Source organism: Hetaerina americana, unplaced genomic scaffold (genome assembly GCF_022747635.1).
Source record: "Hetaerina americana unplaced genomic scaffold, ioHetAmer1.1.p SCAF_2, whole genome shotgun sequence".
In the NCBI taxonomy this organism is placed as follows: domain Eukaryota; kingdom Metazoa; phylum Arthropoda; class Insecta; order Odonata; family Calopterygidae; genus Hetaerina; species Hetaerina americana.
The window spans coordinates 27,286,271-27,310,848 of record NW_027286763.1 but is presented as its reverse complement, the minus strand read 5'-3'; the positions used below and the strand labels follow the sequence as shown (position 1 = coordinate 27,310,848).

The following is a 24,578-nucleotide window of genomic DNA, read 5'->3' as shown; positions in this document are numbered from 1 at the left end:
AACGATCTGACTTTGTGGAAAATGATTGGAAATAAAAAAGTATTACCAATTAGCCACAAAAACGTTCTAGTATAATTTGAGTTTGTCATTTGAAATTTTAATGAGTACAGGATATGGCTCTACAATGGAAGGAAAACCGCATGGGGGGTGCGTTAACCAAACGGTAGACATTTCCAGAGTGATTTCATCGAACCAAGGACTCATGCGTACACGATTCCTATGACATAAACTGAAGATGTGATACTGTAAAACAATTCCAACTTTGACTTCAGTCATTTTTTGCGAGAGTATTTTGAAAATGCTTTCACTGTTTCCCAAATGGCATAATAATTATATGTTTGCAACTAGCATCCAGGCCAAGGTGCCGGTGAACGATTTCGCATTTTTTTCTTGGATGTATCCAGAGACTGAAAATTTCAGGCATCGTTTTATTAGACCTTATATCACAAAGTGGAAGGCAGTACTACGCTTCATGCCCCTAATCCCATACAATCAATACCTTTAATTCCAGGCTCCCCGTAGGTTACATTAAATGCAGGATTACATAATGCCGAAGGATATTCGTATTTGGAGAAAGAATACGAAATGGTAGACACCCCCACTTACAGGTGTATTACGTGTAGGGGGGCAAATTCCTTTCCCTGTGCTTGTACCCCTCCGGGAATATATATATATATATATATATATATATATATATATATATATATATGTGTATATATATATATATATATATATATATATATATATATATTCCCGCGGAGGGGCACAGTTATATATATATATGTATATATATATATATATATATATATATATATATATGTATGAAACCATGAACACAGTAATCAACCCAAAGGTCGGTTTGGTAGGTGATGGTAGAGTTCACCCAGTACTGAGCCCAAACGGCGTGTGAAATTCACACACCAGGGTAGGGGGGGCCAGTTCCTTTCACTGGGCCGGTTATGGTTTCCCAGGAAGATCTGGTACCCGAAAAATCACTTTCAGCTTGGATGGATGTGCAGGTGCCCAGACACTACCGGAAATCGAACCCGGGACCCTCCGGTCAGTGCTCTACCCCCTGGACTACCGCGACCCATATATATATATATATATATATATATATATATATATTCAAACGAAGGAGCGAGATGGTGGTAGTCGACATAAATATATAAAACCTCATAAAAAAGGACACTTACTAGTATTCCAAAACTTTCGATGGCACGACCACCTTTCTCTGCAGAAAGGCTAATATGCCAGTCTTGTAAAAACACTCATATAAGCTCTATATATATATATATATATATATATATATATATATATATATATATATATATTTTAGATAATAGTTCATATCCCACTGTTGGAGCATAAATTTATGACAGGGAATTTGAGTAAGGATATTTAGAAAAGTCTCTTTTGAAAGAAGAAAACTGTGATTTGATTTGTAAGGTAGTAATGTATGGCACGGAAACATGATCATTGAAGCAGGATGATAGACGTACATTGGAGGCTATTGGACAGAATGGAAAACAAACAGGAAAGTACTAGGTATGGCGGGGGAGGAGAGGGGATTTTTCGGGGGAACTCCAAAGGGGACATGAAAGATGTATTCAGAGCATTTCGATTGACAATAGGATGTTGAACGCTGTGATAGAGGGGAGAAGGAATGAAGGAAGGAAGGAAGCATGCGGAGATGAAGAGGGGTTGTTTTAGAGTATGATGCTCGGTTATGTTTTATTAGGAGAAAAAAGTGATTTTATTGGCAGCTTGTGTCCATCCAAACCTACCTAAAGCGGTAGAAAAGTTGTAATGGTAATAAAGTTTTTTCCTCCCTCGGTCTCGCTTTCCCAGCATTCTCCCCGCAGTTATCATCTTCAGCATTCCACTGCCTCTGTCTGTCCTCCAACCACTTCTCCTACCTTCTTTGAATTTCTCCCAACAGGCGTCTCTCTAACTCAACCATACTAAGAACTCGTCTTTCGTTTTCCCTCCTGACCATTTAATTTCTTTCATACTTCTCCACACTGACATCTCAAAAATCTACCCTTATTCTGTGGGTTCGATTACTGAGCCATACAAAAATACGTTCCAAAATAGTGTATATACCTCCTAATAGTGTGTGTGTGTGTACGCGTTGTTTCCACTACCTGGTGGCTGGCATCTTTTCGGCAGTAGTGACTCTCGCTTCCTCTCGGCAAAGGGATGATGATAGTGGCGCCGGCGCCTCGTGGAGATCGCCCCCCTAATGGATGCGATGGGGTGCTCCCTCTTTCCTTCGGTGCTGCGTCGGAGGTCCCCCCCCCCCTCTCGGTCCCCGCCCCTCTCTCACCCCACCGCCCGGTTATATCTTCATCGCATATCGAGGGGGGCGTCGTCTTTGTGGCGCTCGAGTTGTCGGATACATATATACACCCCCACCCCCACCCCCCAAGGAAGGAATTGCTTTATATGGATTAACCACCCCCCCTCTCACCGTCCCCTAGCCCCCTAATAGCACCATTCCACCCCCATCCCTAATATCGGGGGTGTGTTATAGGGGCCCAGTCCCTTACTCACCCTCTCCCTACCTCCATCTCTCTCTCGGTGGCGCCATCTGCTCCCGGCCATCTCCTGCTCGCTGCGAACTCCCCCACCCTCCCATCCCCACCTAATAACCCCCATCCACCCCCTTCCCCCCACACCTCTCACCACCCGGCGACTGACCCCCCCCAGCCTGCCTCCCCTCTCCCCTTCATCCCCTCTACCCCCTCCGTCCCTCTTTTCTCCATCGCGCTCCCGGAGACGCCATCGCTTCCTCGTGTGCACGGGGAGGGGGGCGACCCCCCCCCCGACGGGGGTTTCCAAGATAAGAGGCAAATCACGAGTGTCCTTGAGTCAGCCGCGGGTGTGTTAAGAAACGTCCTCGACCTCAGCTCTCAAAATCCGAATGGCGAAAGAGAGCGGCAGCAATGTTTGCATAAGTGTTGGACTATCGAGCACCAGTAGGCGTTGATGCGCGACCCTGGCCATTTCTATTGACGTGCGAGTGCTGGAGTAGAAAAAAACTACGAATTGTGACAAAGCAAACGACGTGGACCCAAGAAAATCATGGGACGCAGAATTTTTGCGAGGCAAGACTTATTGACCCCTTGGTTTAGTCGCACAATCAGAAGGATTACGTGAAAGGAACCATTGTAAACGTGACTATTGATTTTCATATTTTTGGGAACTAAATATCTATTTATTGCATAAGATTTGGTGTTTCCTGGGAGAACGATTCGAATGAATTCTTTGCGGGTTTTCCACCTGCTCATGTATCTTTAGCCACTTATGCGAATCCTAACTCAGTGGAAAATCCACGAAGACTCCGCTAGTGCCAACAAATGAGTTCGTTGCATTTCATTTATGCCTATTGTGTCGTTTTTTTGTTTTCATGAAACACATAAGGTATATTATGCATTGGGTAAATACATCACGGATATATGTTAAGAACAAATGTGTTCTGTTGCCTTTGTGGCCTCCGTCAAGAAATCACAATACTTTGCCTTGATCTGTAAAACGCACGTTAGCTATGATATCCAGACATCTAGGGATCCAGCGGCTTGATCTTTTCATAACTGCGGCACGCCGTTTCGTCTCTCTGTACGAAATGCAACCAATCGGGCGGCTAAAGCACCAATGGGCGACCCGGCGCCCAGCGTCTCGAAGAGGGAAGCACTCTACAAGCGATTCGACGGGCATAAGTGAGATCTGTGCAGAGGAGGCGCCACTGAACGCCATCTGGGGGGTGAGGGAGAGGAACTAGAGGAGGAAGACGTTGGAATGGGCATTTAAGTTGAGGCATTTATCATAACCATACCCAACCGTTTCAATTCCGTCCCTGAAGAAATATGACTCCTTACATTTTAATCACTTGCTTACACCAGCATGCAATGCTGCGTCACTGTCAAAGCGCTGCGTTGGAAGCCACGTCTATCTAGGAATCCCTAGTGGTATATCGGCGACTTTCACAAACTTTTGGTTAATTTTTACCGCCGGTTCATCGGTCACAAGGCTAGGGCGACCACTGCGGTCCTCGTCGTGAACATTGGTGCGGCCATTTTTGAAATGAATGCACCACTGCCTCACTCCGCCTTCACTCATTATTCCATCTCCGTACATTTCACAAAGTTGCCTATGAATTTCAATTGGCTTGTGGTTTTTGCCAGTAAAAACCTAATCACAGATCGCACTTAAAAAATTGCGGTATATATTGCAGCGCACATTTTAACTGTTCGCAGCGAGCAAAGTAGAAGAACCGCAGTCTTCACACTATCGTGTACTGAATGTAGGGATGTTTAGACGATGGTGACTCTAGACTGAACTGTCACCACGCGAGGCCGAAACGTAAATTACTTTTTGGTCAGCCGTCTTATATTCCTATAAATACGAGGTGCCTTAATGTCTCGGGGTGTGTCCCGTCCATCTGGCTCTTCTCTTTTATATCCAGCTCCGTATTCTCCCTTCCCTTATCCTTTCATTTGCTTCACCCCTCTTCATCGAGCACCTCCACCTCTAGGTTTCGAAGGCTCCTGCTCTTCTCTCGCCTGCCTCTCCTATGTTTTTCCTGTCCAGGGAGTACCGTGCTTCCCGCGAAGTATTCTTCAACCGGGTATTTGAATGTTAATGCTGAAGATACGCTGCGATGCCAGTCGTGAGATGTTCTAATAATTATTTATGCTCATTTGATCTCTTATTTCTTAGATATTAGTTTCTCATATCAAGTGTAGTTTTATTCCTCATTCTATTAATTATCTCGAAAATATGTCCATGCGCTTGGGACGATTTTCTTACTTTTCGTGTACTTATGATACATAGCAGTAAATGGCTGATTTGAGCCTAATGGCACGTAAATCACTAGTGCTCTTATTTTTCGTAAAGTATGTTCTATTACCTCCATGAAGAAAAGAACCGAAGCATTGACGGGAACTCCTCGTTGGCTGGATGCCACACTCCTGTGTCTATTTTAATTCAGCGCCATTAATGTTTTGTGATATTATTTTCGTCACGCCTTGAAATAAACATATTTTGAATAATTTTTTAAAGGCTTTTCTTTGTTTTCTGCAGTTTTTCACGTTCCTCTCATCCATCTTTCAGGTTTTATCCTCGCGTTCACCTCGAGCGCAAAACGACCGAGGTGAACACGAGGATCCCCCTCTATTTTGGACCTTCTCGTCGAAGAAGGTCCTCCGTCTAAAGGTCGAGCTTAGTGCCGACTAGCCGCGATAGCACCTCAGGTCAGCCTATTTACCCCTGCAGTTTTATCATCTTCGGTTGGGATATTGAAACTGAAATTGCTTCTTATGTCAATATTGTAATTTCCCAGCAAAGCGTGGTTGACATTCCTCGAAAGGGAAGGGCGAAGGGATCTGAGATGAGTGCCCTCTACTGGAGGCCGTGTCGTCGTCGGGGGTCGCGGGGGTTCGTGGAGGACAGGGGGGAGGGGCGAGGGTGGAGGCAGTTGCGCGTGTGGGGTCCGAGCCATACGCTCAAAGTGGACCCCCGCCTCGACCCCCAGGTTGAAACCTAGGTCGTTGGAATAAATATGTTATGTGGAACCTCAGAGTGTATTCTTGGAGTCCTGGATGGCTTCCAAATAGTAACGCTGGAAACAATATCGTGTAATTATGTTATTGTTTACTGGTCTGTTTTCTCTCGTAAGGAAGCTCATTTGACTGATTTCATTGAAACAAATGTAAACAGATATTAGTATTTTTTTCGAAATTAGCTGCGACTATTTAAAAACATTTTACCATGGTGGGTCATCCCTTGATGACTCCAGCAGTTTTCGATATAGTGGGCGATGCGTCGAGTATTTTTGAAGAGATGAATATTACTCCGAAATGCGCATTGAGGTAGATAAGAAAAAAACGGAAGCATTAATTATAAGATTAAATGAAATCGCATCTGGAAATCAAAAGAATACCAACTGCACAGTGTTATAGTCAATTCACGGAGTATTGGTCCGCGGAAAAAATGGTACGTATTCGCTTGCATGTACGTCAGTCGTTAAAATTCTTCCTCAGCAGGGAGTTCTCGATGGCCGCTAGATCAAATATCGCCTCGCCTCGGGGTGGACTCGCGGATCAGCGGCCACACCATCCCTCCCCCTCCTCGACTGCTTAGAGGGGGGGGGGGCTCGGTCGCATGGCCCCCTCTCCCTTCCATTCGCGCCCCTCAACGAGGGTGCGCGCCCTCTTTCCCAATGATGATGAAGACATCGTTCGGTGTCGCCGCCATCGCTTTTTTAACGGGCCGCACTGGCCGATGGCGGGCCGCATTAAAAGTCCCTTTATGAGAGCGCACTCCCGTCGGCTGATGCAACAATGAAACGCCGGCAAAGAGTTCCCTCCCTCACCCCCCTACGTTTCAGGGGGGGGGAGTCTACCCCCCCCCCCCCGGGGGGGTATGTGAGCGCCTTGTAAGTATGCACCATGTACCCATCCCCCTCCTTCCGCCCCTCCATCCCCCCGCCATTTCCATATCCACAATATTAAATTATAGCCGTCATTATTAGCCTTCAAATGAATCCATGGGCACATAAACGTGACGTCATCTGCCCGGAACAGCTGCAGCCAATAACAGCGCGTAATTCCCTTCTCCTTCCAGCCGTCGAGGGAGGAGGGGCGATGGGGGAGGGGCGAACCGTTCCCCCCCATCCGCCCGCCTCCCCAAATTTATTAATTTATACGCATCATTTTGGAATACTTTCGTGTCCCAATATATGGATATGGGCGCGAATATGCATGTAATATGTCTGTGCTCCTAAGTAGTAACGCGATTACTTCCAATCGTTTGTGTCCGTAACTTTGCATATATGTAATATATATATATATATGTATATGCGTTTATTTATTTGAGTGAATATAGGTAGTTTATTTACATAGGGTCTTATATTTATATTTATGATATACGTATGCATATATATATGCGTTCGTCGCATGAGGCGGAAGCGTTTTCAAGGGGGCAGCACACAAGCACGCAGTGGGGTCCCCTCAGTCTTTCTCTCCAGGCGCGAACAGTTTCCCCCCTCCCCCTCTCACTCAGTCCCCCTTCCTCCCCTCTCCACACTGCACCCTCTCCCCCGCCAGGGGTCGAAATGAAAAAAAAACCTAAGGGGAGGTGAGCGGCGGCAGCAGCCGCGATCTTCGCCTTCTCTCCGCCCCCCCTCCCCCAACCCTTAATATATCCTCCGCCCCCCTCCCTCCATCCATTATGGCGAACAATATCTCGGGTATCCCGCACACGCACACCGCGCGAGGGGCGCCTTCGTTCCAGGGCCGGCACCATGCCTCCCCCCCTCGAGGGAAACTTGATGAGGGAGATGCCGACGTCGCAATGTGATGTGGGGCTCTCTCCTGAGACCAACCCCCCCGCCCTTTCTCCCTATGCTCACCCGCCCCTCTCGTGGTATCGTCTGACGACTGAGAGGGACGATTCCGATGGCAGTTGGAGAATGAAACAATTTCCCGCCGACTCTCCGCGACGCGCGATTTTGTGTTCGCCGTTCTTGACTCGCGAATACTGAGGTACTCCTGGTACTCCTGGAGGTAAAGTCTCGAGGGAACCGTGCCCTCCGGCCATTTTATCGGACAGACCTAGCTGCCGTGCGTGCCTTTTTATTGAGTGCTGTCGACAAGTAATACAATAGGACAAGTAGGTCCTCTCACCCACTGCCACTCACCCTATCCTCATGGGCTCGGATGTGGGGCGGAGCGGAGTTGTTCTCGCCGAAGTTTGGCATGCATTTTGGACTGCGTGGTGGGATGTAGGGGTAGCAAGAGAGCGGGAGGAAGAAGGGATTGAGGGTAGGTCCCTGCGAATTTTATTTCTTTTGTGGACGAGCGGAGATAAAAACCTACGACGCGGGGAGATGGCTTTGGATAGAATCATTGGAATGAAACCTTTGATCGGAAGACAATCTACGATTACTTTTTTTAAGTGCATTGCCAAGGTACTCAAAACACCTTAAAAAAGGACGAAAAATTATTGTTGCTGACAGCCTTTCGATAATATGTTTAGTATTTATGAAAGATGCAAAAAAATATCTAAATTTTGCCAAGAGAAAATAAGCGCCATTAAGAATGGGATTCTGTGTCCGAGGAACGGGTTAATGATGGGTAGGAAAAATCCGGGAATTTCAAAAAGTAATTTTTATTTTACTATACCTACCCCGAGCATAAAGTCGAAAAATTGCACAAAAGAAAGATCCGCCGCGGTCATAGATGGCGTTCTGAGAGGAGAAAGATTGGGAGAGAGAGAGAGAGAGAGGGAGAAACCGGCACACTGAGAAGATGGAATAGTGTTAAGAACACATTTGTTAAAATAGCGGATCAGTAATCGTGAGCAAGAGAAGTAATGCCAGACGACCGTTTCTAGTGACCCATTAAAGAGGGTTTATGTTTGTTGTGAGAGGAAAGAAGAAAATACAGAAATCCTAGATTCTTAAGGAGAAGACCTGTGCATGAGAGTACAAAACAAAGTTATTTTTAAACCAAGAGCCTTCCAACCAATAGGAAAGGGGGGGGGCATCTCCACTCCTACACCCCGTCCATGAAATAGGTACTGAAACAATCGAAAGTCGATCCGAGACCACTCCAACTTTGGTTGCCCTGCAAGTAAGAAATACGTGATGCTGAAGAGGTGGAGATTGTGCCCGAATGGCGCGCACTCAGTCACTTCGGTTGTGCTTCCGTAAACGAATGCGCCGTTGGGTGGTTGAGGGGGAAAGGGGGATGTCAGAGTGAAATGATATAATGTGAATAATTACGTAGTATTGTACTTATGAATCGTAAAAAGCGAAGTTGCGTCATGATCTTGGACCTTTTTCGTTTAATTTAGCCTGCGTCTATGGAATTCCATAAATCAAATTGACAAAGCGTACCCATAAATGTTTACAAATAGGAATACAGTTAAAAATCATTTGTAAATTTTAATATTCTTTTAATTATTGAGGACACGGTGGAATTCATCCGTAGCTAAAATTTTAGATGTGTAGTATTTCATCTGTAAATTCATATTTATCAGATGGTGTAGCTGGTAATTATTAACTTTGCGATAGTATCTCACTTTCAACACAAACGGTCGCCGCTCCAAATACGTACGTGTCATCACGCGAACTATTCATTCGTCGCTTTTCGCGCGTCGTCGTCGACGGCGAAAGGAACCCCCGATTTCGAGGGTGAGAGGTGTGGTGGGGTGCACGCATTGCCCCCCGAGATACGCCCTCCCCTCCTCCTCCACCGGTCGGGTGTCATTTGTTTCTCGTGTCGTCGCCCCCTTCCGACGACGCCCCGGCCGGACTCGCTCCTTCCGCCACATTGAGCGATTATCCGCCGCGGCAGAGAGTTCTCGAGCGACGGCGGAGGAACACGGCCATGCCCTCCCTCCGAACGGCGGCTCGAATAGTCGTAAATCACCGCCGTTTTAAATCCATCCCTCGGTCCGGAGAGGGGAATGGGGAGGAGGGGGGGATGAGGATGAGGGAATCACGGACACAAAGGCGAAGGAGCGGGAAAGAGAGCGAGCAAAATCCGGAAGTGACGCATTCAAAGGGTTGCAGCGAGGGAGTCACCCGGGGGCGCATCTGCCGCGACGGGGAGGTTGTAGGGGTGAAAGCGGGCGAAGTAGGAGGGGAGGAAGGAGTGGGAGGGGGTGGCCGTCGTCGTCGCCCTGCCCCGCCGGCCGACCTCCGGGGGGTTGGAAAATCATCTGGTTCGGAAGGTGGTGCAGAGCGGAACGGGCGTCAAGGATGTGCTCAGTGGCAGCGCGGGAACCACGTGACTTCGGGGTGCTTTGGGCGGCAGTCTCAGCAGCGGCTGCCCAAAAGGGCACGAGGTGCACTAATTCCAATTCTGGTTCTTTCTCCCTCCGGTGATTTCACGGGGTCGGAGCGTAATTATGTGCCGAGATATTTGCCCGGCACACGCACATCGCAAACGTTTTATGGGTTAATTCATAGAATTTTTGAGGGAGGAATTCAGCCGGAAGACTTAGTCAGATCAGTGATAGTTCCCACCCTAAAAAAGGGAAAGGCAGCCATGCGTGAGGACTTATAAAACAATAAGTTTGATTTCGCTCGCATTTTTTTAGGGAATGAACAGTTTTGGTTGCGAAATGGGAGATGCACTCGTGATGCCATAATGCTTTGATAAAGCTGTAATGAGGTCTCTAATGGAAAGGAAGATCGCATTACAGTCAGAATGCATATATTTTGCAGATTTCGAGGAGGTGCTTGATAAAGTGAATTGAATAGTATTAATTACTGCATTGCGGAAAATAGGAGTATATTCCCCTACTTTTTGCCATTTTTATTCTAAAAGAGCCAACTCCTTCTCTTCCTCTTCCCCGCATACATTCGATGCGTGATGCTAACGTATATCCGCAGTCCGGGTATCCGGATGGCCTTGATACGAATGTCCGGAGTAGTTCGAGAGTTTTTTTTAGTTTTTTCTTTGTCGTGCATTCTAATGCCTTTACTTACGCTTCAAAATGAGTCTGAAAATCTGAAGGGGGGCACTTTTAAATAAAATTGAAAAGAGGAGTAAGTATTCCCAAATGTACAAAATATTTTTCTGCTCTATTAAAATCAGTACACTCATCCAATTGTGGAATATAGAGACACAAAGAAAGGACACTCACAATATGTTATTTGACGTTTCAGAATCAAGACGACAGCCGAGCTGTCGAAACGTCAAATAACATATTGTGAGTGTCCTTTCTTTGTCTCTCTATATTCTAAAAATCAACATCTGTGTTTTTATATATTTGTGCGTCGCCGAAGAGCGTTCCATTTCGATATTTTATTTATATATAAGTACTTCTTCGTTCGTTTGCCTCTCTGTCCAGTCCACCTTCCCCTCACCCAAATGTCAAAAACCTTCAATTTACGCCTACCATCCTGTTTCAACGGCCACGTTTCCGCGCGGTATAAAGCTACGCTCTATGTCAAAATTTTGGCAAACCTTTTCTTGGCATCCTTCCTTAATATTCCTGTCAGCATTTCTCTCCTCCTTGCGAAAGCTTCTTTGTCTAACGCAATTCTCTTCCTTACTTGTATGTCTATATAATTACAAAATACTTTAGTAATAGGTGAACTGTTCTACTTGCTCTAGTTTTTGCCCTCCTATTTTAACGTTTAACTTAGCCTTTCTCTTTATTGAACACCTCTCTTTCTCTTCCTTTAGCTGTTGTTTTATTTACACATATTCTCATCCCATACCTGTTGCACTGACATTCCAATGCAGTCAACAAATGTTGCTACCCCTTGGCTTACTGGCTGAGTAAAGCTTGGTCATCCGCGAGAATAACTGATTTTATGAATTCCTCGCCGACTTTCATTCTCATCTGCAGTTATTTTCATGCCTCTTCAATCATTTCCTCCTCAGTGGGTTGTACGTAGTCAACCCCCTAGACGTTATTTGAATTCAATTTCCTTAATGCCCTCCGTCTATCTCGCCATCGACTAAGCATGGACCTAAGCTATCCTCATCTACCACATATTCTCTTTCTAATGATGCTCGTCTAATATGTTTACCATACAGTATCTCTAGATGTTCCTTCTATCTCTCATGAATATTCTATGGTTAAACTAATTTTTTTCCTGGCTTTTATTTTATTGTTATCAAAGATTTCCATTATTGCCTCCCGATAGCGTTTTAACCTCCTTGTAAAGCGCTCCAATTTCACCATTCCTCTGCAAACTTTTCATATCCTCGCACTGCGTCATCAACCGTGTTCCTTTTGCTCTATTTTTCATGCACCTCTTTCAAGTATTTCCTCTCTTTACTTCCTTCAACCTAACGCTGCATTTGCATTCTTCCATTTCATTCTTTCATTTTTCTTTGTAATTGTCTGGACCGTAATCCATGGTTTCCTGGTCCTTTTCCTCTTTAGAATTCCTATATTTTCGTTGGCGGCTTTCGATATCCTTATTTTGGTATGTTCAATGAAAGTGGTATTGTTATTATTTTAAATGTAAATAATATTTAAAATCGACCAGACCAGCGCAGTGAAAATGTTGCGAACAAAAGATGATATTTTAGAATATTTTATATTTTTACTTTTATCGCTGATAGATAATGTAAGAGATACATTTACACAACTTAAATGTATACTTATGCAATATGTGTTCGTGCATTTAGGCACGTATTGATGCATATAGTACTTCACCCACTTTATTGGCATTCACCTATTTTAGCGTCCTCCTGTTACGTTTATAATCCTGCCGTTATCATCTTTCGGTCTCATTTTTCTCGTCCATTACGATAGGGAAACTTTGACATCCATTTTTGCCTATCTTAGCATACAGTTCGATATGCAAATCAGAAACTTGAATATGCCGTAATCAGCAGAGAAAACACAACTCAACTTCACCAAAAACAAACCTTTGGATGTGGTCATATTTTTAAACGGGGTCTTTGAATCAGTCACACAAATTCTGCCCATGGAAAATTAAATCTCTTCAACCTCACAGCTAAAGCTTTGGGCATACATAATCTTCCCCTCCCGCTCGCATACCAAATCACTCACCAAGACTTCCCCTTCTTCCTCTCTAGATTCCTTCCCTTCCTCACCTCCTCCGAACTCCTCTTGCAACTCCTCGCCTCTCCCCACTACTTATCCCGGCAATCTCATATGAGCCCTGATTTTCTTTCGCGTCTCTGTTTTGCTTCTGGGGTTTTCTCATTCTTCTGAGGAAAATCTTTTTAGAAATCACCACAGGTTAACAACAAGCGAAAATGTTTGCAAGAAGCTCTCTTCTAATCCATATCCTGTTCCAACTCCTTCATTCTCTCACATCTCCTGGTATCGACTAATTCAAACACCCTCCCCCTCCCCGCTCTTCATTCTTGGCCTTCGTCATCATTCCGCCCCAATATGCTACCTGTTCATGTATGATTTTCCGTTAGCTATTTTGCCTCTAGAATCGCCCGATCAATTTTCCATTTTCTTTTCTTCCTTTAAATGCCATTGATTCCTTTCCCTCTTTACCTCTTTTAAGAACGTCTTCATTAAAATAAATATTAATGCATTTAAAAACCCCTGGAGAGTTGTTACTTGGGCTTGACTTGAAAGTACACGCGGCAAACGTTTAAAGTGATGGGATGAACATAAAAAGTGTGGTAGAAATGAATGGCCGTAATGAACCACTAAAGTTTGTGTAGATTTTAAATTTGAAAAAAACTGTAGAAGCCGTAAAAATTATTTTGCATATTGTGTGACGACATTTTGTTCATTTATGACCTTATGTGCACTATTTCCCCATGAAAAATGATTAAGCAAAATACAGCGATTAAGTATTCATTAATGGTTCGAATTTATCGCAAAATCTTTTCCCTGCGGAATAAATTAGAATACTATGCATGAATTTCAAATTCATATTGAACTAAAACACCTGTATTTGAATGCCGAATCGATCGAAACTTCCTAAAAAGTGTACTATAAAGTCATATGATGAACATACTAATACTTAAGTACGAAAAGCTTACAAAAAGAAAAGTAAATACACTTGGCACACAAATGAAGACCTACTGAGGAAATAAAGAACTTTAAATCCATTTTTCGAGTGTTTTAATAACATTTAAATCTTAAAATGTTTTGTCTTGAAAGTATACCTAAGCAATGCTTGTTTAATCATAAGAAAATATGTAGAAAAAGTTAATAAAATTCTAAAATCGGGACGGTAAAATAAAATAAAAAAAGAATCCTTGAAGATGTCGATTTTTACACGAAACTGGTCGATCGAATAAAAATGTATGGAATTAACAAAGTTTTGATTTATCTCTTTTTGAAAAAGGGATCTTTGCATTGCATGTTTTTACAGTCCCAAGAAACCATCGAAATGTTCCTAAATGTTATATAATAGCGTGAAAAATTTCCAATCAATGTATTTCCACCAAAACTTCCAAAATTATAATCTTTCCTTAATGTAAACAAGACTGATTGCCGATTAAGGACCAGAGTTTCAGCTCTTAACTCACCCACGTACCACCACGACGTCGGTTAACAATCTCATTCCTTGAGCTAAAAATTAGCAAAGGACTTTCAGTAAAAAAGTTAATTGACTGGAAAGATAATTGTTTGGTTATGGATATCTGGTTTCATTCGATGTGACAAGCCAACAATACACCAACATTCCGATTTCAGAAACAATTTTTTAGTTTAAAAATTGGTTTAAAACTAAAAATATTTCACAAACACAACACAACTGTTTTATATTGTTTTAAGATCCGTCTACCCTTCAAGGTTTTTTCTACTAGATGGACAAATAGATATACCACCGCTACACTTCTAAGTCTCGCCTAACATGACACGTTGATATCCTATTTCAAAATAAATACTTTGATTCTGTATACTTCCTCTGCCTTCCTACATCTCAGTAAAAATACTTATTACTTAAAAGATTATTGCAAACTATATTGATAGTATATTTTTAGTGTAAATTATCTATTTATTTGAAAATTTTACAAAACAAATAAATGACGTAATATAACATCAATTTGTAATATCAGTTATTGGACTCATTCTACATCGCCTCCCTCATGTTTTCCCCTCTCTTTAACAAAACCCCATTACCATTTATAACCCAAAATATAAATTCCTCCCTTGTTTATGTAATAAATTAGGTATACTTGGAAAATCTATGATCCAGACTATCAAACACATCCAAAGGTCGTTTTGATGGGTGAGGGTAGAGTTCACGCAGTACTAAGCACAAGGGCGTGTTAAATTCACACATCAGGGTAATAAGTGGAGCCAGTTCGTATCCCTGTGCCGCCTATGGTTTCCCAGGAAGATCTGTTACCCGAAAAATCACACGGCTTGGGTAAAACTTAGCGTGCCCAGAGGCTTCAAGAGGAATCGAACACTGGTCCTCCGTTCAGTAGGCCAGCTCTCTACGTGACGAGAGGCTCGAAAAAGGAAGCTTCTTAAACGTTCCGCTCTTAAAATGGTAATTTTGAAAAAATGGGAAATAATTATTATTTGCAATAGAATAGAAAAATATTAAAGGGGTGGTTGGAAACCCCGGGGTACCGCGAGGGTCTCCACGGTGAAGAGGGAGGTCGCCTGACCGGTCGTGCGAAGCGGAAGGCACGGGGAGAGACTAAAGAGTGATGGCCAGGGATGCAAATTTGGCGGAGACTCAGCGGTTATGTATGAGAGGAATCCTCCCGACCTTCCTCCACTCCATCCAGGACTCAACTCTGCCAGTTCTCTCTTGTGATCGTGTTTATCATTCCGAGTGACAGTGCTGGCAACTGGCTTAATTTTCGAGGCGAAATCAATGCCGTTTCATACCGACGGGAAGTGGCGAGAGGGACTTAACTGAAGTGTTTCAGTCGGACGGGAAGGGGCGGAAATATCCCCGGGTATTAGATGCACTGTCAACATTGGTGGCGCAAACCCATGAAGTGGTAGCAGGAAAACATTTTTGAACCCGGGCCCTCCGATCAGTAGTCCAACGCTCTAACCCTAGATTACCTCTATGTATGGGGGTTATTAATAGCAGTTAATTGAATTTTTATTTGAAAATTAAGGATTTTTTTGAGCGAGGTTGTAGGTTTTGGTCCATGTGCAATTTATGAAAAGTGTAGGCCAATGGAGCTTGAGTTACGTGAAATAAATAAATTTGGTGATTGGGGGGAGCCGCCACTAAGGGGAAAAGTGAATTTTGAAAACCCCTGACATCAATTTTCTTAAAACGGAAAATATTAGTGGAATTTAGACTTAGAAAGGCCCTAAATATATTTTTAATGCTACATAATTTACTCGCTTTGGGATATAAAAACAATAAACACAGTAATCAACCCGAAGGTCGAATAAGTAGGTGATTGTAGAGTTCACTCAATACTAAACCCGATAGAATGTGAAATTCACACATTAGGGTAGGGGGCCAGTTCCTTTCCCTGTGCCGGTTATGGTTTCCCGGGAAGATCTGGTACCCGAAAAATCACAAAGCCTGGGTGGAGCTGAGGGTGCCTTGAAAGGCTGCCCCGGGAATCCAACCTGGGTCTTTCCGGTCTGTAGTCCAACGCTCTACCCCTAGGCTACCACGACCTGTAAATACGTTCCCATGCCGGGAATCGGACCCTGACTCTCTGGGTGAAAGCCAGATATCCTAGCCACTAGACCACTTGGGAGATTATTAAACATAAATGTTGAGCATACATGTGTTTCCATTATCCATTTTAATCAGGAGTTATGAATACAGAGTCATGGGGCGAAAATTTAAATGCACATATTTGTGAGTAAATTTTGTTGAAGTTAATACATTTATGGAATATTATTTTCAAGTTCTAAATGTCTACTACTTGTTATTGTACGATACATGTTTACTTGATATTTTTGAAAATTAAGAGCAGTTTCCCAATGAAAAAATACTTTCGTTAGACGAAGTATTTAAGTTTCCTATAAACCTACTTCACTAATCTACATAATCACCGTTCACTTCTACGCAAATTTCGTGACGTTGAAATGGCTTCTTTAATCCTCAGCGTTGAAGTTCGTCGCCTGGAAATTGAACCAGTTAACGATGGCGGTCTTGAGTTCCTCGTCGACTTCAACCCGTAGTCCAACAAGCCTCTGCTTCAAATGCAAGAAATGGAAATAGTCGCTAGGTCGGAACTGTTGGGTGGGTGGTCAAAAAGTTCCCAACCAAAATCTTCAACACAACAATTCCAGAATGTATAAATCATTCACCTTGACCAAGATTCGAACCCTGATCCCTCGATGTCCGGCTGAGTGCTTTAGCCAGTTAAGCTATCAAGGTGTCCTCTTACACTATCACAAGTTCAAATCCCGGTCAAGGTGAAAGATATTTACAAGCTGAAATTGTTGCACATATAGCGGATGACTCCATTCAAAGTCACTGCTGGGACATCTCCCGCAGTTTCTTGCAAAATCGTCAATCCTCTACTTGGTTCGGGCAGCGGTGTGAGGTTGCGCGTTGCCGCGGAAGAGGATTATTCCGGGTTTCACGTCTCAGTTTGATGAGCGTTTCACAATACACGCCACTGTCATTTATGCCCATGGTTGGTGTTCTTAGGTACCACAAAAAGAACTCCCTTTACTGTCTCAGAAAAGGGTAACCATAATTTTCCGACTCAAGTAAGAAAGTTGTACGAGTTTTTTCGGTTTCGGTGAAGTTGAATGACACCACTGCATTGGTTGTTGGTTTGTTTCTGCGTTTGTGTAGAATATCCACGTCTGATCGTTCGTAATAATTTGGGAATTCAAGTCATCTCCGTCTTATAGATAACCGTCCAAGAAGCCTCTTTCACTCAATATTCTTTTTTTTTACTCGATAAGCTTTTTCGGTGGCCACCATGCGCACGATTCGTGATATACGAGAATTTACGTAGCAACGGTGTAAATAGTGGTTCGTCAGACACGAGGAAATATATCAGTAAGAGCACTAATCGTCAATGATATCGCAGTTCTCGATCCACTTGTTATACGATTTCATCCGTCTGGATACTGGGCCTGCCACTCAGCTCTTCATCATGTACATTTACAAGTATGTGACCGTTTTTGAAGTCTTGGTACAATTTCCTTGTCTCATTCCCTAACAATCTTCCTTAACCCATTACTGTACGTGTATCAACTAGGCACATCTCCCGATGAATAAGGGCAGATGATGTTCCTTTTGTACGCAAAAATCGAATCACAGAATGCATTTCGCAACTGGTAGAAGCAACGAGTTTAGCGAACATCTTCATTCACGTACAGGCAAACGACTACTGAATCAACGCAATAACTTCAGTGGCTTCGGAAACAATCAGTATTTGGCGCTGGATGCGTACTTCTTTTTTCTGGCCCGCCACTATTCGATTATAAGAAAATAGCCTTTGCATTTCGATTATGCTTCATAATTTTGGATTAGTATTTATTTGAGATGTGATGACTTCCAACCGGTTATTAGTGAGTCGATGAAAACCAAAATGTTGTCGTAATTCCAATAATGGTGATTTATTGTCGACAACCTATAGTATGCTGGATAAACTATATAATGTCCCTCGACAACTGACAACATAATAATGAATAAATATAGTTCAAGTTGACTTTTGAACAATGTTACTATAGCCATTTTTTATTAAAAATACTGGTTGAGGAAATTCGTCACTATGTCATTGCAGTAATGCGTTTAAAGGTGACATCCAACATACTCAGAGCAAAGCATAATCTGTCGGTATGCTAAGCATATTTGTTGTAATGTCGGATGTAAAGTTATTCTCGGTCACTTGACATTATTTTTTCACCATCCGCTGAGGTGAATAAAGGTCAATGATCAGTAGTAAGTATGTTCTTAATTTTTAATTGAGGGTAAGTAATCGGGCATGTCTGAATATGAGGGATCAAGATAGGTTTTAGGCTCAAAATCTGGATACCCTCCGCCTCCGTCACGTGACGTTTTCACCTCTCCCCCCGCATACACCACCGTCTAGCATGCATTGCACGAATTTTATCTTTTCATGAGTTTACCGTGCGCCCGAATGCCAATTGATTCGCTGCCGTCTCCCCTCACTTGCTCTCCAAGGTCATCCGCGTCCGTGCAAACGGCGCTCGGATCGAGCGATGGCGCATCGACAACACCAAGAATTGCTGCGAGTGCTCCCAAGTAAACCGGCCTGACCGTGGAAAGGAAAAAATGAAATCAACTCGTAGTGTTTTCTTTACATCTACATCTACATCAATACCCTGCAAGCCACCAAAAAGGTGTGTGGTAGGGGGTGCAGCACCAGGAGGAAAGGGTAAGGGATGAGGGGGTCAGGGTTTTTCAAATGGATGGGGAAAGGTAAGGGGAACCTGCAAAAAAAAATGTAAATATAATCGTAAAACCATGCGCAGTCGCTAGCTTGTAGGTGAATACTTATTATGTCGAGCCGGCTCCTGGGGGATTTCGATTACAAGCATTCTGGTCTCTTATTGTTCTTGGAAAAAATGACCATTTAAATCTGTCTGTCTTGCAGTAAATTTCTCTAATCTTATATTCGTGATCCCTCCGCCCTTAATACGTTGGGGTTCGTATTATGTTCTTGATGTCATCGGAAAAGGACCCATCTTTAAATGTTTTTAATAAGTTTAATCTATATTGTAAACGCCTCTGTGTAAGGGAATCCCAGCCTAAATTTTTAGCAAAGTAGTTACGCTACTGTGTTGGTCATAACAATTTTTGACAAATCTAGCCCCCCTCCGCTGAACTCGTTCCAATTCGGAAGGCATCTATTTTAAAGACACACGAGAAACAGCTTAATTTAAGGAAGAGTTTCAGCGGTGGAGTATCCTTAATTAATCCAATGCAATGGCGAAATAAGCCGAAAAAATAAATTAAGAATTTAAGAATGGCCAAGAAATATGGGAATCGCGGGAAAGTACATTTTTTGCATATTGCAATTTTTTACATTTACGCACCGTTACTGTTCTTTGACCGGCCGTCAAATTGCGTTACTCTGGGCTCAAATAAATCCAGGAACGTGAAAAAAATTTAATTCAATTCGAATTCGATTCAACTCGAAGCCATAACATCTAACCCTATCACATCTTCATATTCCTTCATTTTGCGCCTTATATAGTATATAATATCTATAATCATATCATGTGGTGCGTTCCTTTTGAATTCTCTTGCCAAGGATTCAGATTTACTTTTAATAAATGCTCATGGTGTTGTTTTAACGCAATGCCCTTAAATTTGATGCGGACCTAATATCCTTCCAATGTTCCTGCTAAGATGCCGTGAGATGTCCAGAATATATTCTGCATCCTTGCTCTCCCTGTTAATCATGAGTAACCATAGCAAACGATAGAAGATCAGAATCCCTGGGGTTGACTGATTTGCATTCCAACTCCGGGTGTTGGAATGCAAATTCCGGGAAAGGCGGAAAATCAAGTGTGCAGGACTGGAGGTAGTATGGACCACAGGGGTGCAAACTTTCAGGCAGGAGGCGGAGGCGCGTTCGTCCCCCTCTTCTGACACCACCACCCCCTTGCCTTCTCGGAATGACCGGGGACCGCAATGCCCCCTCCCACTCTTGACCAGAATGCACTCTGACGGTACCGGAAACGGTGACGCCCATCCACATCCACCGGAGGATCATTCGCCCCCCACCTCCTCTACCGCTGATTCTTCCGACTGAAGTTGTGGCGGCACTGAAGAGCTATGCTATCAGCTTTGTCAGAGGACACAAAATCAATTAAAGAACATAAAGGCATCAGCGGAGGAGGAAACAGCCAACGTTATGGAAGAGGAGGCTACGGAGTGACAGCAACGGCCGAAACTGGGACTTAGTACACTAGAGCAGTGTTTTGTGGAGACTAATTCTTTTCCAAGCCCTCCCCCCCCCTCATCCCCCTCTTCGCAGTTTACCTATGGTCATGCAAATTGTTCCCCACTCTGTCATTTTATACCCGATAGGATACCCCAGCTTCCGACATCAAGGGTATAATTCGGCTTTCTTAAAAGGGAATGGTGGCATATACCAAAAGCGTTTTGTTCATTTCCTGACGAAAGCCAGCAGCAAAGTGTTCGTATAAAAATGCACTCGAGATCAAGTACCGTGTCCTTATTCTCGCATCGATTACGATTTCACTACTTATGAAGTACAATGTGCATCGATGCGTTTATCTTTTTCGTAAAACATTTCTCGCTGTCGTAAATTGTTCTCATTCTCACCCCATCGCCATTACAGAGAGATTTCGAGGAGAAATTCAGAGCTTAGAGACGAGGGTTCGGGAAGAGAATGTGAAGCAGCTAGCGGGTGGAGGATTAAGGGGGCGCCGAAGCGGGCAAACGAGCAAATATGACCGATAGACTTCATTGACAGAAGGGGAGAGACCGGGATATGTCGCGCAGCGAGAAGGAATTGTTTACCGAGGGCTGGGCACGGAAGGGAGGCTTGGATGAAGGAAGAGGAAGGAGGATGAGAAAGGGCGATGCTGGAAGAAAGGCGAGGAGCGATCGCATCGGATAGGGAAACGTGCGGCGAAAGAATTACCGATGTTGATGATGACCGTGGACAACAGTCGAGTCTTGCAGCAATTACGTGTTCAATTACATCAATTAATTGAATTGTCGACGAGTATCGACTAAATTCGGAGGGGAACGCGAGAGGGAGGGATGCAGTCTCGAGCGAGCGAGAGGGAGAGGGGAGGGGAAGGGAAGGGGATGGGGGCCCGTACCCCCTCGCGCGCCTTCTTCTCTCCCGCCCCCACCCGCCTCTTCTCAGTCGATAAAGATCTCCGTCGCCCAATCGGATGAAAGGAGCTGCTGCTCTCTCGAAGGGAGAGGCGAGGGGGGCTGCCCACCCCCCCTCACCACGCGGAGGGAACCCCCCTCCCTCCCGCACCTTCGCCCCCCCGCCCCCCGTGGAGGCAAGCAAGTAGGAGGAGGTGGGGTGGCGCCTGCGAGGGGCCAGTTCCGAGTTTTCGGGTCGTTACGGCGAGAGGTGCGTTCTCCTGGCGCTCGGTCGGAGGGAGGCGTATTCGTACACCGTGGGAGGGGATCTTCCGCAGGCGTGCTTACGGTTCGCTGTCCCCGCATCAACGATCTGGGTGGCGGCTTCAGTGTTGAACCTGACTCTTCATTTTACAGAGTCTATGTCACTGGCTGACAGCTCACTAGATTGAACTGTTCAATTGAACCGTCCACCCGTGTTACGTAAAATGCATACACGTAAGCATACTAACTGTTACTGCGCGTGGGGAAATTGATCGGTCCTTTCGGTTACATCAAGGAAGAGAGAACCTACAGGAAATCGCGGGAAGGTAGTTTTGTTTTCGCTTGCAATTAATTTTGTATGCTCAATTACTTCCATGGAGAAATTTTATGAATTCAGCAAAATATAAAATGCAATGCATGTGTAATGGACTGAAAAGAGGGAAGGTTGGAATTGCAGTAATTGTTAACTTAATAATAATGTATAAAATTGATAGTAATTTATTGATTGACGAAATCAATTAGGATTATTTTTATTGTAGCATGGTGCATTGGTCCTCTTTCATTCTCGCTAATGCCACCACCGATAAGGTACATGCGCTAACTGATTATGTAATTTTATATCATTCCCAGAATCATCGGTTAAAGACCTATCAGGACTTGCGGTTACCTTTGTGTGCTCTGCTCTGCTTTTTTCCAATACGTGTGACATGTAATGCCGTTGAAAAGGAAAAAATCTACCGCACATCTGAAACTAGCTATTTAAAAAGGCGTTGACCATGGGACGAAGAAACGACATTACCGAGAATTACGAATAAACCCATCGATGCCTTCAACAATATCGAATATTAAGAATCAAACGGGAGGCGTTGTTATCAATCTGTTGAGAAAGAGTTTATGACCTGCAACGTGCGATAAGGTCGATGAAGGAACATCTAAATGCGTCTTACAGGATCAAAATTTCAGTTGCTGACCAGAAAGCTAATCCGTCTGGCGACATTTCTATTGGAGGTGTGTTTTCAAACGGTTCCCTTTCCAAGTAGATTGGACTCTATTCGTGCCGGCCGACGAAGGGGGCGAGTCGCACCATAGACGGAAGTGAAGTGCAGATGCGGCGCACTGTCTTTTGTCCTTACTAGTATGGGATGAAAATGCCGAAACTACTCGCAATCGTACGGTTATTGAGTACAAGTCTCAGTCTCAAGTCTCAAGTCTTCCATTTTCCTCAAATTCCATAATGACTGCATGAAAAAAAGACAAATGGGGAAAATTCAGAAGTCAATCAATTAAGCCGACAGAATTATTGTGTTTACGAGTATTAGAGTGGATATTAATTATTCTAAATTTGCGGTAAGACCTTCCTTAGGACATATATTCCTTAAAAAAAAAGGAGTCGATGAGCGTAACGGGAGAAAATGGTACTATTGATCCTTGGGAGAGGTAGGAGATAAAAAAAATTATTCTGAAAACGCGATTGAAATTTTATATCAGCATATCCGAATAAATCTATTTCACATTAAAAGTTAAAAGGCCATCCATGCCTGTTCATCGTGGGCGCGACCTACCTTGGGACCCAGGCACTCTTTCGTTCCTTCGGGGGGGGAGAGGGTGGAGGGGAGGATGCGCGGGTGTTATTTGTTGTCTTTGTGGCCGGGGCTTCTTGCGGTCGTTCCTAGGAGGCGGAAGTAAGTCGCCGCAGCATTCTCTTGCTGGCGCCCATCCCCCGCGGTTGCCCGGGCAACGGCTTCCTCTCCCCCAAGCACCGCATTTTCCTCACCACCCCCCGGAAACATCCCTCGGGGTGGAGGGGGTGGAGTTAGAGTCGGGGAGGGGGAAGAAACACGGAGGATGGCACCGACACCAAGGAGCGCCGCGGCCCCGACACTCGCCGCCCCCCTTCCCCCAATCCCCAACCCACCTCCCCAATCCCGTTTCCCTCCATACCATGTAAATGAATGATTGAATATATATTTTTAGGAGACTAGAGCCTATGGCAAATAATTATTAGATGCATTCGTAGAGACGCTCAAGGGCCCATAAACCGTAGGAAATCTGCAGTATGGCAAAGCTGCATTTTTTATGATATCACGGAATGGATAAAAATGGGAAAAAATAAAAATTTTACTACCTCAGGTTGTAAAGGTGACTTATCATCGTTGAAATAAGAATTCACTTAGTGATGAAATGGTATTATGAAAGAATTATTCAAATCAGTCATTTTAATTTAGCGAATGAGATAATGGATGATCGAATTAAATGACAGGAACGTTTTAATTAAAACCAAACCATAGAATAATTTCAAATAATAACATTTTTTGGGCAATAAAACATTTTTTTTAATTTTGATGATTTTTATTTATTTTTTTACCAATAACGAGTCGTTTTACCGAATTCGAATTTGTGATCTGGAATATCATGAAAATATATTAAGCTGATTCCTTTGGCAGAATTGAGTCTTGAAATATAATACGCATGGTGAATTTGTGTCACATTCCTGAAGTTTTTATTGCTTTCCTTACTCTTAAAATAATGTGCGAATGACTCAATATTCCGAATAGTTATCCTATCATAAACATAGTTTAGCTTTCTATTGGGTACCTGAACCAGAAATGCTTTTTCTAAACACCTCGGCGATGAAGCATTGATATCTGGAAGGTAATCGTAAACGTCTGATTTGAAATTTTTCGCGTTTCTTCATTCAAAACAATCATTCAGTATTTCACTTCTCGCGAAAATAAAAGTGTTTGGCGTGGCCAATGCAGATTGCTTACAATAATATGATTGTGCAACGGAGTTCGGACGCTGAATTTAATATATATTCATTCGTATATTCATTGAATAACATTTAAAATTGATTAATTACTCTTAGAAGGTTATCAATTGTGAATAACTTGTATATTCTTTCGTAAAAAGGTTTAGAAGACAGATTTTTTATAGTTGAATTGCCCAGTTTCAACTTTCGGCTCCCGTTTAGATAACAATAACTTTATTCATATTATATATATATATATATATATACATATATATATTTTTTAAATAGGCTATCTATTATTATATTAAATAATATTATTACAATGGAAGAGAAACGAATATGTTCTACGAATTGTGAAAGGGAGACAAGGTTGTT

At 43.4% G+C, this 24,578-nt stretch overlaps 1 protein-coding gene across 1 annotated transcript in view; it reads left to right on the top strand.

The window, feature by feature from the left end:
• Positions 1–24,578, top strand: part of LOC139687639 (homeobox protein DBX1-like) — a 117,842-nt gene that overhangs the window by 33,345 nt on the left and 59,919 nt on the right. The window lies entirely within an intron of this gene.